We start from the raw sequence: 16400 nt of genomic DNA on the forward strand, positions 1-16400 counted from the left end.
TGGCACATCTTCTTTCTCTCAAAAGCAGGCAAAAATCAGAGTCAAAAGCATTAGCATAAGTTAGTTTGGCAGAGGTGGGGTAGGCTTCACTTCAACTGGTATCTTACTATACATACAGTTAAATCTTTTATTAAAATCATGAAATGATTCCCCATTCTCCCTCTTTAGGTTTCTAAAGTCTGTATGGTAATAAAGCAGATCTTTCCTATCTCCCCATTGCTTCAGGAATGCATCATCTAGTGCTTCAATGTCCGCTATGGACCTATGGGGCAATTCTCTGAACCACTTTCTAGCCTCTCCATCAAGGCTCTGGACAAACACTCTCATCCACACATCATCTTCATTGATATCTAAGTTATCAGCATAACTATAAAAAGACTTAAGGTGTTCTTCAGCTGTTACTCCCTTTGTACCAGTGAATTTGGGCATATATTTCTGATATTCTCCTACGGGCATGGCATTCAAAGGAACAGACAAGACCAAGGGTCCATACCTAGTAGCTATGATTCTTTCCATCTTTGTGGGTGCTTGTTGGCCTGCCATGACTGGGATGAGTGGAAGGATATTGGTAGATTGAATGGTAGGCAGTAATGAAATAGAAAATGAAGGAAAATGTTGGACTGTAGGGGAGGCTTTCTTTGGACTAAGATCCAAAGGGGAACTGACTGAACAAGGAGCTTTATGAATCTCTGAAGGTATTTCTTCACTAACAATGCTAGGTTCTAAATCTTCAAACTGTATATCCTCAGTTATAACCTTCTCTTTCAGAGACCCATAAGTTTTCTTAGGCTTACCTGATCCTGATGCTCCTTTCTATGATGTTTTCCTTTGCTTAGCAATCTTCTCAGGGTCAGGCACTAGGTCAGCTGGTGATTTCTGAGGATTTCTCCGGGTATGCCTCACAAACTGAGCCAGAACTATAATGTGGAGTCGCCACCAGGTTGGTTCTCCAGTAGAGTCGCCAAATAGATGATTACAGCCAGAAATGTGTCTAGAATTTGTCTATCATCAAAGCATGGAACTATGTCGTTCTCCCAGGGAAGCTGAGCTTCAATCTCCTCTCCCCGACAACGGTGCCAATTAATGTTATCACCCCAAGAAAATCTCCTAGGTTGTAGCTCGGAGATGCTCAGGAACATTACAAACACAACTTAATATTGGAAATGGATGAATGGAAGGAATGATGCTTGTTCAAGCCAGATAACTGCTTTTACTTTGCTTGACTCCAAACATGCGTGAACACCCCCAGATTACAAGGCTTTAGACCACCAATTACTCATAGTTTAAGTATTGGGTGAATATGGAGAATACTGACCACACCAGCAGATGCACAAGACCATGTGATGGCCGGCTACAACTAGTAAAGAGGTCTGCAAATCTAATTCCCTAGTGCACAGACAGGATGATAGCTCTCTGTCACTAAGTGAGAAGAAACCTGATTAACACATTCACTGATACATGAAAGATCAAACACAGATGTAGGATGACAGCTCCTCTAATTATATACATCAAGAGTTCAGGAAGACTGCATATCAAGCATATCCTAGAACATAATAGAAATGGAAAGTTAGCAATTAACAACAAAAGAAGCTTGTATTAGCTGAAAATGAAGATGAGATGCTGCAAGTATCAAAAAAGTTACAGTCTCCGGAAGTTGAACCTTACATCAAAGCAACAACCATCAACCCTGATTACCTCTTGTTTTTGGGTATTTATAGAGTTTTATTACAAAGGCACTTGGCCATTCTAAGTATGAGGAGGTCATAATTGACCACCAACCGATTTAACTGCCTGATGGAGTCTTTGGTGCAATTTTCCTGCTTTAGTGAATGATTTGATCTTCTCAGGTGCTCTGTTGTCTTTCTCGGGCAGGTGGAGTGTTATATGGGATGAAGTTCCATAACTGATGAATGCATTTACCTGCTCGACTCTGTCCTTTTCCTTCTCGGCCATGTTTTCCGTGGAACGTAGCTGTTGAGGAGGAAATGCATCTGGTACCGAAAATTGATTACCCTTTGTCCCTTTGGGAGTATAGACTGGTTATAGTACGGGGATTGCATAATGGGCAGAGTAGTCGGATGGCGGAGCAATATCGGTCATTGGATTGGGCGGATGGACGACGGAGATGAGCCAACAGGGATATTGGAGGAGGCGGGAGTGGGGTGATCACAGGCCATTGGATCTCGGACAGACAGATCCAACAGTCATTGGGCGTCGAAGATGTGCGGAGTTTATCGGGCAGCGAGAGCGGTTTTGGCATCGGGTGGTATTGATCGCACTGTCGTGGATTGTCGGGCGGTAATCGTACAAGGGCAAGGGATCCCACTCGGAGGGCGACGCGTGGTAGCAGAGGGGCAAGAAAACCACTTTTCATCGCGTGTTATCGTGCGGTTGTTTTGTGAGCGCGGGGGAATTGATCATCGTCCGATTGTGGCAGAGGCGATCGGACGGTGGGAAACAAACGGGCAGGTTATTTATTGAATATGGCGGGGACCATTGGATCAGGGTGCATTGGCCGATGGTTATGATTATGGCGGAGGGTTTACGAAGGTGGGTGGTCGTGTGGGCGTGGATTCATAGGTTTAAGCACCCGAGGCTTAAGAAAATGTAGTTTTATATGTTTGTTTTTTAACGAAAGGGCGTAGGATATGGAGATGAAAGGAGAGTGCAAGAGGTAACGGAGAAGGTGAGAATGACTAGTAGAGGCCTCCTTTTAGCAAAACCAAGGACTGAGCTCACTTCTGCTCCTTGAATACTAGCAACATGTAGTAGAGCTAACATCTCCTAATTTCCTTTATTTTCATAAATAAAATGCTAATTAATGGCTCTTTCCTTTTCAAATCCTTTTCCATTGTCTTTGACAATTTCCCTTAGCCATAATAAACTAAATGAACACCCACACTAGGATTTTTTGCCCAACATTCAGCTTAGAATAAGTGTCCCAAGACCTTGGTCATTTTTGTCTTTATTGCTTTATTACATGGATTTTTAACCCAGGGATGTTACACTATAATTGTAACACACGATTTTCCTCAATCTACAATTATATTTGTGGCTTAGTGTCTTGTGAATTTTAATCTATAATACACATATTGTGAATGATGTTAATGTATTATTCTTAAGTAATGAAGAATTGGTGGCCATCTAATTGAAAGGGTGGAGCATTGGTACTGGCCATGATACCATGAATGGGAATTAATAAGAGGGTTGGGAAAGATCCTCACCTGTCAAGTAAATAGCCACAACCAAAAACCCATTTTTATTAAAATGCAAAATCTAAATTTGAAATTATTTCCCTCTTTCCAACATATCTAAAACTCAATTCTTCAAGGGAGATGGATAGTTTGGCAACCAACAATCCAAAATTATGGATTTATGGTGATTCAATGGGTAGTTGAAATTGGTCAGAGACTCAAGTTCCATGCTCTAACCCATGAAATCCCCTAGGAATGGCCATAAAATCACATGTATTCTTTGACTTGAGTAGGGGAATACATGTGAGGGTCAAAGGGGAAATTTTGTTGTGTGTTGAAGGCTTGGAGGTGTATAATGAGAGTTGGAAAAGAAAAGATAACACCAATGAGTGAAAAATGAGCTAATTCATGAGTGTGTTTTCTTTGGTAATTTATGGTAGATTGAAATATCTATGGTAGCCAAAATCCATGCCCAAATGGTTTTGAATCCAAATGGAGACCATTGATGAGTGTTTTATCATGATAAATTATGGATTTGACCATTAATTTGAGCTAGGAAGGCCAAACCTAGGAAGAAGGGGGCTACAAATATGATGTTGGTTGGGTTAGATAACAAGCACTAAGAGGGGAGGTTGTTGAGGGACTGCATTGGTAGAGAAGGGACTCCTTTTTGCATCCACAACCAACATAAATGACATATGGATAATTTGTGGAGATCCTAGCTTAGTTGATAAAGTGTTGGTGCCCTAGTTTTCCTATAAAGGAGGGCATCTTTCATAGTTGAGAATTATTCTTGAGATTCTAATTTTTCCCTTAGTGGTATCATGGATCTACTATAGGTTTTCCAACTATAGGTGAGAACAATTGTAGTTGAAGCTATGGTTGGGAGGAAAAGTGCACATCCTTCTTTAGTAGCAAGTAACTCCATATAGAGAAGTCTATGCAATTGTTTGTAATTTGATGTTTTTTAATTGTATATGTATTTGGTCTATTGTTTTTTATGATGTTACTATTTGTGTATGATTATTTGATAATGATTTTTTTATCATGGCTAAATAATCTCGGATATTGAAGAGTGTTTATGAAGGCACAATTGGGAGTTAGGATACTAGGTTGATTTTTAGACTTCATAGTTAAAATTCTAAGTTTTATAAGAAGGCTACGTGGGTCTTAATTTTCACAAAACACCGAAATATAAGATGTGAAAATATACTCTATAATAAATTATCCCTTTGAACGTCTACACAAGATGACTAGCCTAGACTCTTAACCTTGCTAAAGGTTGGAAAAGTCATCTTTATTATGTAGCTTGGATTTATGGTATTTACACCTAATTCCATGTAGGTTTGAAAGTTTCATTTTGTTACTACCTTGGAAACCTTAATAAAGGTATCATATTGGTCATAAATAAGTGACTAAGCTTGGACCTCATTGGTGGTGAAGTTTCAAATTATTCATAATTTTCACACCTAGTTCTAAAAGTAATGGAGACATGGGTAGCATTGGCTTTATTTCATAATCAAAAGAAATATTTATATGGCTAGGACTATATCTTTTTATTGCCTTTGGGTAACATGGTTGAGCATATTTTGTACAATTTATGACAGACGCTAACAACTATAGTTTTTCTTATTTTTCTTTGATTTGATTTTCTTTTGGGCCGATCTAAAGGACCCTACCTAGCATTGATAATCATAATGGAAGTAAGAGTGGAGAATATTTCAAGATAAATTATTATGACATCATATGGGGATTACTATATAAGCTAGGATATGAAATTATCCTTTCAAGTACCACCTACAATATCACTAGACATGAACACCTTTTAGTGAGCTAGAAAGGAAAAGAAATTTAACTACTACAGGGAGACCTTATTATAGGATTCTCGTGTTTAAGATCTCAAGAAATTTTCTATTCTTACAGTGAACCAAGGCAAGCTCACCATATCCTTACCAATGACTCACTTATTCTCCTATAGGTCTAGTTATGAAAGACTCATGTTATCATGAGGCTATTAAGCAAATTGATGTTGATCCTTTCCTCACAATCGCCATTTATATGAATCTAATCACCATTATTATTCTAATTACTTTTATTGGAGTAACAATGTGTTGGAAACCTTCACCGCGTTTGAAAACTATTGTTGGTAAGCATGTCATATTAGTAGGAAGATCTAGTGGTATTGGCCTTACCATTACCAAAAAGGTGTTATCTCACAGATATTTCATTAGTTTGTTATCATTATTTTCAATTAAAATAGAGAAGGAAGGAGACGAGTTGGTCGATAATAAAATTGTTAATGTTGATAGAACATACATAAATATTACTAATGTGGGTGACTACAAAATTCTTTTGGATGCATAAAATAATTGTGGAAATGGAGGCCTATTGATATGGTTGTTGCAATGTTGGGATCACCAAAATCAAATATATAAATGGAGCTCCCATTAAATATTTACATGTGATAATTAACAAATCTATTAGGTATTATAAACATTCTACACATTTCTCTTCACTTGATGAAGTAATGCACATAAAAATGCCATGGTCGACCACCCATGTTTTTTGTTCTCCTCGGTCCTTTGGTTAGTTTTCTCTTTCACTGTGGGATTTCTCCTTATAATGCAACCAAATATGACCTAAGATTTCCAAAGCTCTTGTACTTGAAATAATTTCTTATGATAATAGAATGACCATTCTTACCTTGGGATTGTGGAGACTCCCATGCTTGATGAGAGTAAGAAATTTAGATTTGTCTGCAACAAGGTTAAGACTATAATGTGCGAAGACTTCCCTTTCTAATTTAGCTTGTTTTTGCACGACTATTTCTTTGATGAAGGACTTGAATTATTGGGGATACAGGGAGGATTTATTCATCTTTTGTGTAGAAGAGCGATTTATAGTAATGCATGGAGGAATCACATTGTTCTGGTGCTGAGGGAAGCTATTCTAATGTAAAAACTTGAATTATTGGCAATACAGGGAGGATTTATTCATGTTTTCTGTAGAAGAGTGCTTTATAGCAATGCATGGAGGAATCACACTTTTCTGGTGCTGAGGGAAGCTATTATAATATAGAAAATAGCCTATGTCATGATAGAATAAAAAGTTTGATACATGGTCTGTATCACCATAGAAAACTGCTTTGGAGTGATAGACAAGTTGTGTATCACTAGAGGAGGCTTATCCTAGTGTGTCATTGGTCCCTTAATCGAAGGAAATCCTACCTTCTAGGAAATAAGAGTAATCACCATTTGAAATGAAGTAAAAATATTTGGGTGAGTAGTGAGATGGTTAAATGTAATGTGGAAACCAAATCATTGCATTAACTAAGGAGATTCAAGTAAAATAAAAAACACCAAAACCCCAACTTAAGGGTGAATGATGGTAAAAGCTTAATATACCTTCTCCATTGAATTCAACGAGAGTGACCAGGTACGTTGCACCAAGATTTTATTTGGCACTCAGTTAATCAAGATTTATAGTTCTCGAGTTCTAATAATTAAGTGATCATGTGTTTACATCTCACATATTTGGTCTTTCTGTACAGTTATATTCTGTTATAGTTTCATAATCATGTGTTTACATCTTACATACTTGGTATTTTCGGATTAGACTTATTGGAGAAATAAAGATGTCTTATAGAGCCCAAGATGTAGAAAATTGAACCTTACCCATTAAGAGAGACATCAAACTTGCATTGCGTTATCCATGTCCACTCCAGCAAGAAATTCGAATTTCTGACCTGCACTAATACTAAATACCTACTCGAATCAGTAAAACCAAATGTTACATTATCCATGTCCACTCCAACAATAGATTCAAATTTCCAACCTGCACTAACATTAAATAGTTGATTCATACTTGGGTGACTCGGCAAAACCAATGCCATATTCGGTAGAGAAATGGATGATAACTGGAGAAGGAAAAGCATGGCTCTTTCTCACGACACTTGGCATACAAAGGTTCCCTCTTCACACGAAACGTTTCATAGTCTATCTTATATTTGAAGACTCTTTTTCTAATGCATAATGAGGTTCCTAGGTATTATCTCCCAACTGTACATTTTCACCATCTTTTTCTCGATGGTTAGTTAATGCCATGCTACTCAACTCCATAGGTGTTGTAATTCAATCCATAATCAAGTTCCTAGGTATTATCTCTCCATTGTACATTTTCATCCTCTTTTTTCTCAATTGTACATTTTCGTCCTCTTTTTTTCTTATGGTTGGTTGATAACATGCTACTCAACTCCATAGGTTTTGTAATTCAATCCATCAAAACAATCTACGAATAAGACATAATGGTTCAATATTCTAGTAATTCTCTAATCAATGTCTGTCATATTGCTTAACAGGATGTGGAAGTTATAAAAGGTTGTTGGCTTTGAATGTAGCATTCACTATGTTCACAAGAAATAGAAAAAAATTACCTTTTCCATGTATAGATGTTTTTCTACACAGTGAATTGTCATTGTTTTATAGTGTTCCTGCATTTCTAAATTTCTCTCTCCATTTCCTACCTTTCCATTTGTGAGTGGAGAGATTGGAAATTGCAACTTGGATAAATATTTCAACTAAAAAACCATCACATGATTGGCTAGTGTGATTGGAGATTGTGGAGCTCCAGTGATTGAGAAAACCTAGGAATGTGTTCCCTGCCATTTAATGCAGATTCCTAGTATTGGGAACCCGATCCACTAATCAAGGCATTTTGGTGGGGAAAGCTTCCTCCTTTTATGGGGAATGATTCCTAATCATTTTGTATAAGTACCAAGTTGAATCTTCCTCTAGGGGTTGATTTTTCTTAGCCTTCTTGTGGAAATAACTCATATTTTGGCAGCTCCACTATCATTTTTTGTAGGGATGTAATTGTATTGATGGAAATAATGAAGATTGGTGACATGTTCAGCTTTTAAATATTGCTATCATTCATAGGACTGTGAGTTTCCTTGGGCTTGGCCATCCCAGGAGCCTCAGATCCCTTTTGTATTATTTACTTTTCTTCTTTTCACTTTTTATTCACATGCATCTCTTGTTCTTGTTTTCTATTTCTACATTTAGTATTAATGATTTCTTGTTGTAGGATTGGGTTAAATGGTTGAAATAAGTTATTTTGAAAGATCACAAGCATCATTTCATCATTGTAATAGCTTTGGAAGGTCATAGTAATCATTGAGTTACTTGGATTAGTTTCTTTATACCCAAATCTAGATTTTTGGAAGTCCCTTGTGGCAAATAATAGTAGATTTCTGCTATTTTTTAGAGCATGCTAACAAGCTTCAATAAAGTTAATTCCACTTCCATTAGATCAAAAAAAAAATTAGTTAATAACAAAAATCACCCTATTTCATTTTCACTTGATTAGCTTAGACATTTGATAGATTTACTATCTCAATAGTTCTCGAATTTTTAGATTTTAGACTAGTAATTTTCTGCTATTTTTTAGCATGGGTTACAGAGGTATTTTTGAGTGATTCCAATTGGAATGGAGACAAAAGACATCCTATTCAATAAAAAAAATTCTCCCATCGAATTTGGATTTGATTTTCTTGGTAATTCAGTGAATTATAGTTTCATGTAGTAAATATGTTGTTTCTTGTAGTACTCTTCCAATGTGTATATACTTGCCCAAATTTGTTCAAAAATCTTGGCCATTGTCCCTTAGGGTTGAATCAAGACCCTTAGGCTATAAATAAATGATTAGATAAGAATACATACCACTTAGGAATTTTCTTTTTACCCATGCAAAACATTTCAGCGATTTGGGTTAATGGACAAATTTATGAATTGGATAATACATTGATGATTTTCTTATCCAATGAAATTATTTAACGAATCTAAACTCTTTGAAATGTAATGGTTGAAATTTAGTTCATGATATTTAATTTATGAAATTAGAATAGGTTTCTTTTCTTGTATTTTATTTCTAGTAATAGGTTAAGGTTTCCATTTCGAGCATTTTGATTTTCTACAATTAGTTTAGGATATGATTTTATTACATTCACTCCATTACATCATGAAATCAAAGGAATAACACATTGTATGTTGCACATATAGTGCCGATACCTCTTCATTTTTTACAAACCTCGGGTTGCCAATTAAAGTTGGTAGCCTTGGGAGTTGCAGAATTATTGTTGCAATACTGAGGCTCATTACTTTTTGGCGTCGTTGTCATGGAGGTGTCAAAGTATGCATTTTTTTCTGATCCGGATTTAAATAGCAACGCAACAAATTACAGAGATAACCATAAACACAAAGATGCAACAGAAATAATACTTCATTTCATTAATGTAAAATACTGAAATATGCTCACAAACAGAAATGGAAATCAACTAGCTAGGGCGATGGTAGCTTATCTCTGAGAAGAGATGTGGTGGCTACATGCCTCTGAACTATGTTACAATGAGGCTCGAAGGCCTATTTATTGTTGATAAACAATGGAAAACCCTTAATATCCCAAAACCTAACCATAGAAGATGAAACGCCAAATTGTGGGCCCCATTTTGGGTAAATTGGTACATCAACTTCCCGGGGTCGTGGCATACAATCTCCGTTTGACACGTACAATAGCTCGTTATAAAGATCTATCCGAGAACTATAATTTTAGGCAGAGAAACATTGATCCATGCACCCATGTTGCTCCCAGATTTCCAAAAAAACATCGTTTAGGGCCTCAAAATGGCTCCGGAAGTTTAGGACCCAAAAAATTACTAAAAATAGTACATTGTGCTACAATTAAGGAAACTGAAAAACTAAAAGAGAAAGTTGTGGGGGTTCAAGTGGGATAGGTGGGTGGCCACCAACATCCACCTGGATCATTCCTCCCCCCTTAGGAAGCAATGGTCCCCATTGCGTTGAGTTCCTCCATTTGATAGACTTGGTCCCTCGTGAGCTGTTCTGCAGTCTTGGATGTGTCTAGTAATGGTGGGAAGCATGGTAGAGGATGGTCTACATTAAACACTCAATGCAAGCAAAGGAATGGAGGAATTTTGTGCTCCAAATCATTGTTTCCCGTAGCCTTGGTACTAGTGTAAGGACCATGTCGGAGTGGTCTGAGCTTTTGATGGGCTTTTGTAAGGCGTTCTTTTTGCAGATGCAACCAGACTTTGTTTCCCACTTGAAACTTGCATGGTACTTGATAGTGCAACGGTGTCCCTGTGGGTGAGGAGAAGATGTTCTTGTCTGTTTTCATGACCGTATCAATCTGTTGCTGCTATTGCTGCGTGGAGGAACCCTTCGCAGGGGTCATGGATGTAGCGACGATCTTCCCCTTACTTTGGGAGCGAACCAGACAAAATGAATTTCCTAGTCTGGGAGATGAGCTTTTTTCCTTTCTTAGCAATGATTAAAGAGGTGGTGGTAGGTGGGGCTACCTTTAGTATACTGTATAATGAATTACCCAAAGAAATAATGACAGCATGAGGCCTTGACTCATACATAACATGTTTCCTCCACAAGTATGGTTGGCCTAATAATATATCACAAACATCCAGAGGTGTAACATCACATAATACCTCATCTGTGAAGGGTTTGATGTTGTAGGGAAGACAACACTACTGGCGGACTCAGAGATCTCGTCCTTCGTGAAGCCACCCTATATTGTACAGTTGTGGGTGTGGTGTAGTCGGTAGGTCCAATTGCTTCACGACCTCTGCTGAAATGAGGTTATTTTGGCTACCACTGTCGACAATGAATTGCAGCGGCAAACCCTTCACCCACATCTGTGAGTGGAAAAGACGCTCCCCCTCCTCTGGATCTTCTGGCTCATTCTTCTAGATCTTGGCAGTGGCAACAGTGGCGTTGGGCTCCGCATCAATGATCTGCTTCCCTTTGCCATTCCCCTTGTTGGGTTCTGACTTAGGGTCGGAACATGCATCTAATTCGGAAGCCTTCAACTCGACCAGTAGTGACTGCTTGGTCCGACACTCAATTGTGTTATGAGTGGGACTCTTTTGGAACTCACACCACTTTCATGTGTCCTTCTTCGACTTCGTGGTGTTTTTTTTTCTTGCAACTTCGACAGGTTGTCTTGGGTCACCCCGCCTTGGCTTTGTCCATTGGTCTTCGAATTTGCAGATCCAAAGTCTCGCTTCTTTTGTTTCAACTTCTGCTCTATTTTAACAACATATTGGTACGTCATGCCGAGCAAGGAGATGTTCAGGAACTCCATCTATTTCTGAATGTACCTGTGTAGGAAGTCGCGGTATTTGAGTACCAAATGTAGCTCAGAATCCTTGATACCCAACTCTGTGTGAAGGGTATGAAAAATGTTTGTGAACCCTGGCACATCTTGTTCCCTTCCCTGTCGCAGCGTGGTCCACTTTATGTATTTGTCTTCATAGCTTTTGATAGGGTAGTACTGCTCCTTAATGGCATCCCGAAATGAATTCCAAGTGGGTGTGGCTAAAAATAGTGAGCTTTTACTTTCATCCTTCTGCTCGCAATAGGTTTCCCAACAGTCGTTGACGTGGGGGGTTGCTTTGAGAAGAGAGAAAATAATATTTTCCCGACTGGAAAAATCATGAATAGAAAAATAACCCTATAGGAGATTTAACCATTTATCGATGACATATACGTCTATCTGACCCTCGAATATGGGGATTTCAAAATTAACTTGTATCTTAAACGGTGTGGTGTTTCCAGAGTAGCTGTTGAAATCCAATGCGTCACCCCTAGGTAGCCGCTGAAGGATCTGGGAAAAGTTATCGATCATCGTGTTCCTTTCTCACTCGAGGGATTTTTCAAGCAAGATTTTGATAGGATCTCCTGCCCCCTCATATTTCTTTTCATCTGCCATGGGAGGCCGTCAGGATTTGCGAGGCAAAGGTTGGACTAGTTCAAGGCCTAACTCCTTATATCCCGACCTCATTGGGGACATGCAAAGAAAAACAAAGAAAAAAAGCAGACCGCTTTGATACCACTGATCCAAATTTAAATAGAAACACAAAAAATTATAGAGATAACCATAAACAGAAAGATGCAATGGAAATAATGCTTCATTTCATTAATGTAAAATACTGAAATATGCTTACAAACATAAATGGAAATCAACCAGCTAGGGCGATCGTAGTTTATTCCTGAGAAGAGATGTGGCGGCTACATGCCTCTGAACTGTGTTACAATGAGGCTCGAAGGCCTATTTATTGTTGAGAAATAATGGAAAACCCTTAACGTCCCAAAACCTAACCCTAGAAGGTGAAACGCCAAATTGTGGGCCCCGTTTTAGGTAAGTTGGTACATCAACTTCCCATGGTCGTAAATTTGGCATACGATCTCTATTTGGCACGTAAAATAGCTCTTTAGAAAGATATATCTGAGAAATATAACATTGGGAAGAGAAACATCGGTCCATGGACCCATGTTGCTCCCAGATTTCCCAAAAAAGTCATTTAGGACCTCAAAATTGCTCCAGAAGTTCAGGACCCGAAAAACTACTAAAAATAGTAAACTGTGCTACAATTAAGGAAACTGAAAAACTGAGAGAGAAATTTGTGGGGGTCCAAGTGGAATAGGTGGGTGGCCACCAACATCCACCTGGATCATTTTCTTCCCCAGTTGATTCATTTCTTTTTACTTTATGAAAATACACAAAAATTTCATTAGACATCTTTCATTTCAAAAACAGAAAATTTTATTGCATTAGTCTTTTCCTTCAATCATAAAAAAAATAAAAATAAAATAAAATCTCCAACACCACCCCCATTTGATCACGTGGTGCAGTAAGGCCCACATCACAATTCATTTTTGCAGGTAGAAGAATAAGAGGTGACAGAGAAGGTAGAAGAAATGGACGGAGATTATGACAATGAAGAAGATCCTCTTGGATTTCCCATTCAAGATATCGATGTTAGTGTGCACATGAAGAACATCCCTCCATCTTTTCATCCAAACTTTGAATCTAAGGTCAAAAGATCCATAAACATTTCTCTTTGAATTTGAAATTATTTGTAGATCTTATGGTTACTTACTAAACACTCAAAAATTGAGATTTTTTCTAGCAACATTGAATGATAGAGTTCTTAAATGGTTCATGAGTTTAGGGACTAATTCAATAAGATCATGGAATGATATGCAAAGATATTTCTAGAAAAATATAACGATCATGATCTTAAAGAATAAATCTTTAGAATGAATCAAAAAGAAAATGAGAGCCTTGAAGATCAAATATAAAGGTTCATGTATAATGTTAAGAGGGAAAAACTACATCAATTAGGATCCGACACACTAAAATCCTCTTAATTTGAACAATTAGGGATGAGTGGATTGAGCTCTTTGATATTATGAGTAGAGGTAATGTATACCGATTATCTTTTGAAGACATTTATGAAACATGCAAACATATATTAAGAGGAAGGGCAAAAGTAAGTAAATCAGCATCAAGATCGGTAAGATAAGCTAAACTTGGAAATTTGTTTAATGACTTTAAAACATAAATTTTTAAAAATGTGACCAAACAAGTAGAAATGTTAAGAATGCAAGATGAAGAAAAAGAAGATGTTGATATTTGTGTTTTCCATGTAGAATCACATGATGTTAAATATTGTCCATCATTACCAAGGTTGAAGGAAGTTTACCAAAAGGACAACGTAGCAAGTTAATTCCCAATGCAACTATGTTATGTAGCTCTAAGAGGATCATGGCAACCTATTCAACCTGATATGATGCAAGAACTTAATTCAAAATTTCAAGCTTATACATATCCATTTCAAAGTAATTGGAACACACCATTTCTTTGGCAACCTTGGCCATCTCAACCCCAAAACCAACCTTGGCAACAAGGTTGGCAAGGAACTTATGGGAGTCATCCACAATATCCAGAATATTTCCTCAATATCCTCCATACCCAACTCCATGTTATCTCTAACATTCACCTCCACCACAACCCCAACCCCAACCACATCCATCTCAAATATCCACTCCCACTCAACTACCTGTACCACCATTTACGAACCCACATAATGAAATAGCTCAGCCCACTTATAATGCTCCAAACATCTTCTCTTGATCAAAATTGTATTCATCTTAGCTCAGGAAGAGTATAACAAAAAAAATATTCTCTTGATATCATTGAAGGATAACATGCAGAAAAATAAGATTCAAATAAGGAGATCAAAGAATCATGGGCTGAAGTTGACAAAGAGCAGACATCAAAATCAGAGATTGGGAAAGTGCCTTCATGTTTACCATCATATCCTCTATTTGTTCAAGAGAATAATCATCAAAAAGAAGAAGATTTGAATTTCATGGAAAAAGAATACATCCAAGATGATCTAAATCAGCAAGTGAACCAGGGGCATCACAACTATATTGAAATATGGTTCCAGACAGTCACTAAGTGCAACAATACTCTCTTCTTCAACTGTGCTTGATATCATCAAAGTCAAATAATTTGGTCTCCTACATTTAGGTACATGTCAAATAATATGTGTCGAGCCTACACATGATTTTATTTGTCATCCAGTTATGCAAGTGGCTCCATTGGAAGTATTCATACACTTGAAAATGATTTTTTTCAAGTAGAGTGAGATAGGAAAAGAAATAAAAAAAGGAAAAATAAGAGAAAAAATAAAATATAGGGTGAAAACTTCCTTTGAGGCGCCTAAGATTGGCTCATTGATTGAAAACTTCCATGAGGCAGTCAATGGATTGGAAAACAAAAAAGTAAAAAATGAGAAGAAGAAAATATCCTAGGTGAAAACCTCCTTTGAGGTGCCTAGGTAGACCTATTAGTTGAAAACCTCATTGAGGTGGCTAGTAGGCCTAGAAGTAAAAAAGAAGAAAAAATAAAAATATTTGCTCCATGTATCTCTCTATCATGAATTAAGATGCTCTCCAACCTCTGCAAGCAACAAAAACAAGTTAGCCACCAAAAGAAAAGTTCATCACAAGCCTAGTAAAAAAAAGTCAAAATTTGATTTTCTCCTCCTCTGCTCAAATGATCCAACAAGACCAAGGCCATGCCAATCCATCACCCTCATATATTTCCACCATACACCCATCATTCCCAAGCTTTTCCCATTCATTTTCCTTGTTGTCCTAAAATACTACAAGAAGGCTCTGTTTTACTACAAGAAACAGAAAAACATAGAGTAGAAAATTATTTTTGTCATATCTTGAAAACCATGCATCTAATTACCAATATGTTTTAGGTGGAGATGTATATGGATGATGGTAATATGCTCAAGTGATTTCAGAAAATTCTAGTGCACATGTTTCGAGAAATCAACTTCCATCACCTACATCCATTTTTTAATTTTCTCGATATTCGTGCATCCATTTAAATTTGTTTTCATGGGGAGATGTATATGGATGATGGTAACATGACCAAGAAGTTTCAGAAAATTCCAATGCACGGTTTCCAGGAAATAAACCTCCATCAATGTCAACCATTTTTATTTTTTCTTCAGATTCATACATCCATTGGCCAAACGTTTTCTATGGAGAGGTGAATAAGGATGGTGGAAACAAGCTCAAAAAATTTCAGGTCAATATAGTATACCATTTGGGAGATATGGGTTTAAATAAAGTGCTACAAGGTTTCTTGTAGTACTACAGGAAATAGGTTGAAAGCTATAGGAAGGTACAAAAGATGAAATCAAGTGTGGGAAAGGTGTCTAATGGTGGAATAAGGTATAGGGAAGGTGAACATCACCCATGGCCAAGATCAGCACTCCAAGAAGACTGGATTTGACTAAGATAGCTTACCTTGTGGTAATTGGAAGATAGAGGTTTAGAATTGCTAAGCTATGAAGACTTTTGCAAAAGTAAACAAAGGAAATTATCACCTCCAGAGAACCATGGATCGATCATCAACTCAGAAGCAGCGTGCATGGCTCTCCAACATGTTGGGTTGTGTTATATTTTTTCCATGATTACCCCACGTGTGGGGAGGTCACATGGGGGTGGTAGCCCCTCTGCACGAGGTTCGGGGTAGCACCTTGGGAATTTTTTTGGACCCTATATTAGATGGACAGACCTACCTATGGTTTTGTACATAGGTTTCGCACATGGCTTTGGGCATGATGGTTTAGTGTTCATGGTATTTTGTAGATCCGGTTAAGGGAACAACGGTTATGTTCTAATCCAGGGTTAATAGATTTGGGTTTACGGATGCTTCAGCCTGTATATATATATATATATATATATATATATATATATTGTAACATTGAAAGGAACATAATGTAAAATCAATTTGGTACTCACA

The 16400-nt window shown here is 37.4% G+C and overlaps 1 pseudogene; it reads left to right on the forward strand.

Annotated features, from left to right (window-relative positions):
* The first annotated feature begins 2125 nt into the window (after positions 1-2125).
* Positions 2126-16400, forward strand: part of LOC149229739 (protein GAMETE EXPRESSED 1-like) — a 42308-nt pseudogene continuing 28033 nt past the window's right edge.

This window comes from Pinus tabuliformis, chromosome J (assembly GCF_031772625.1).
Source record: "Pinus tabuliformis cultivar Carrire ecotype Pingquan chromosome J, CPIR1, whole genome shotgun sequence".
Taxonomy (NCBI): Eukaryota; Viridiplantae; Streptophyta; class Pinopsida; order Pinales; family Pinaceae; genus Pinus; species Pinus tabuliformis.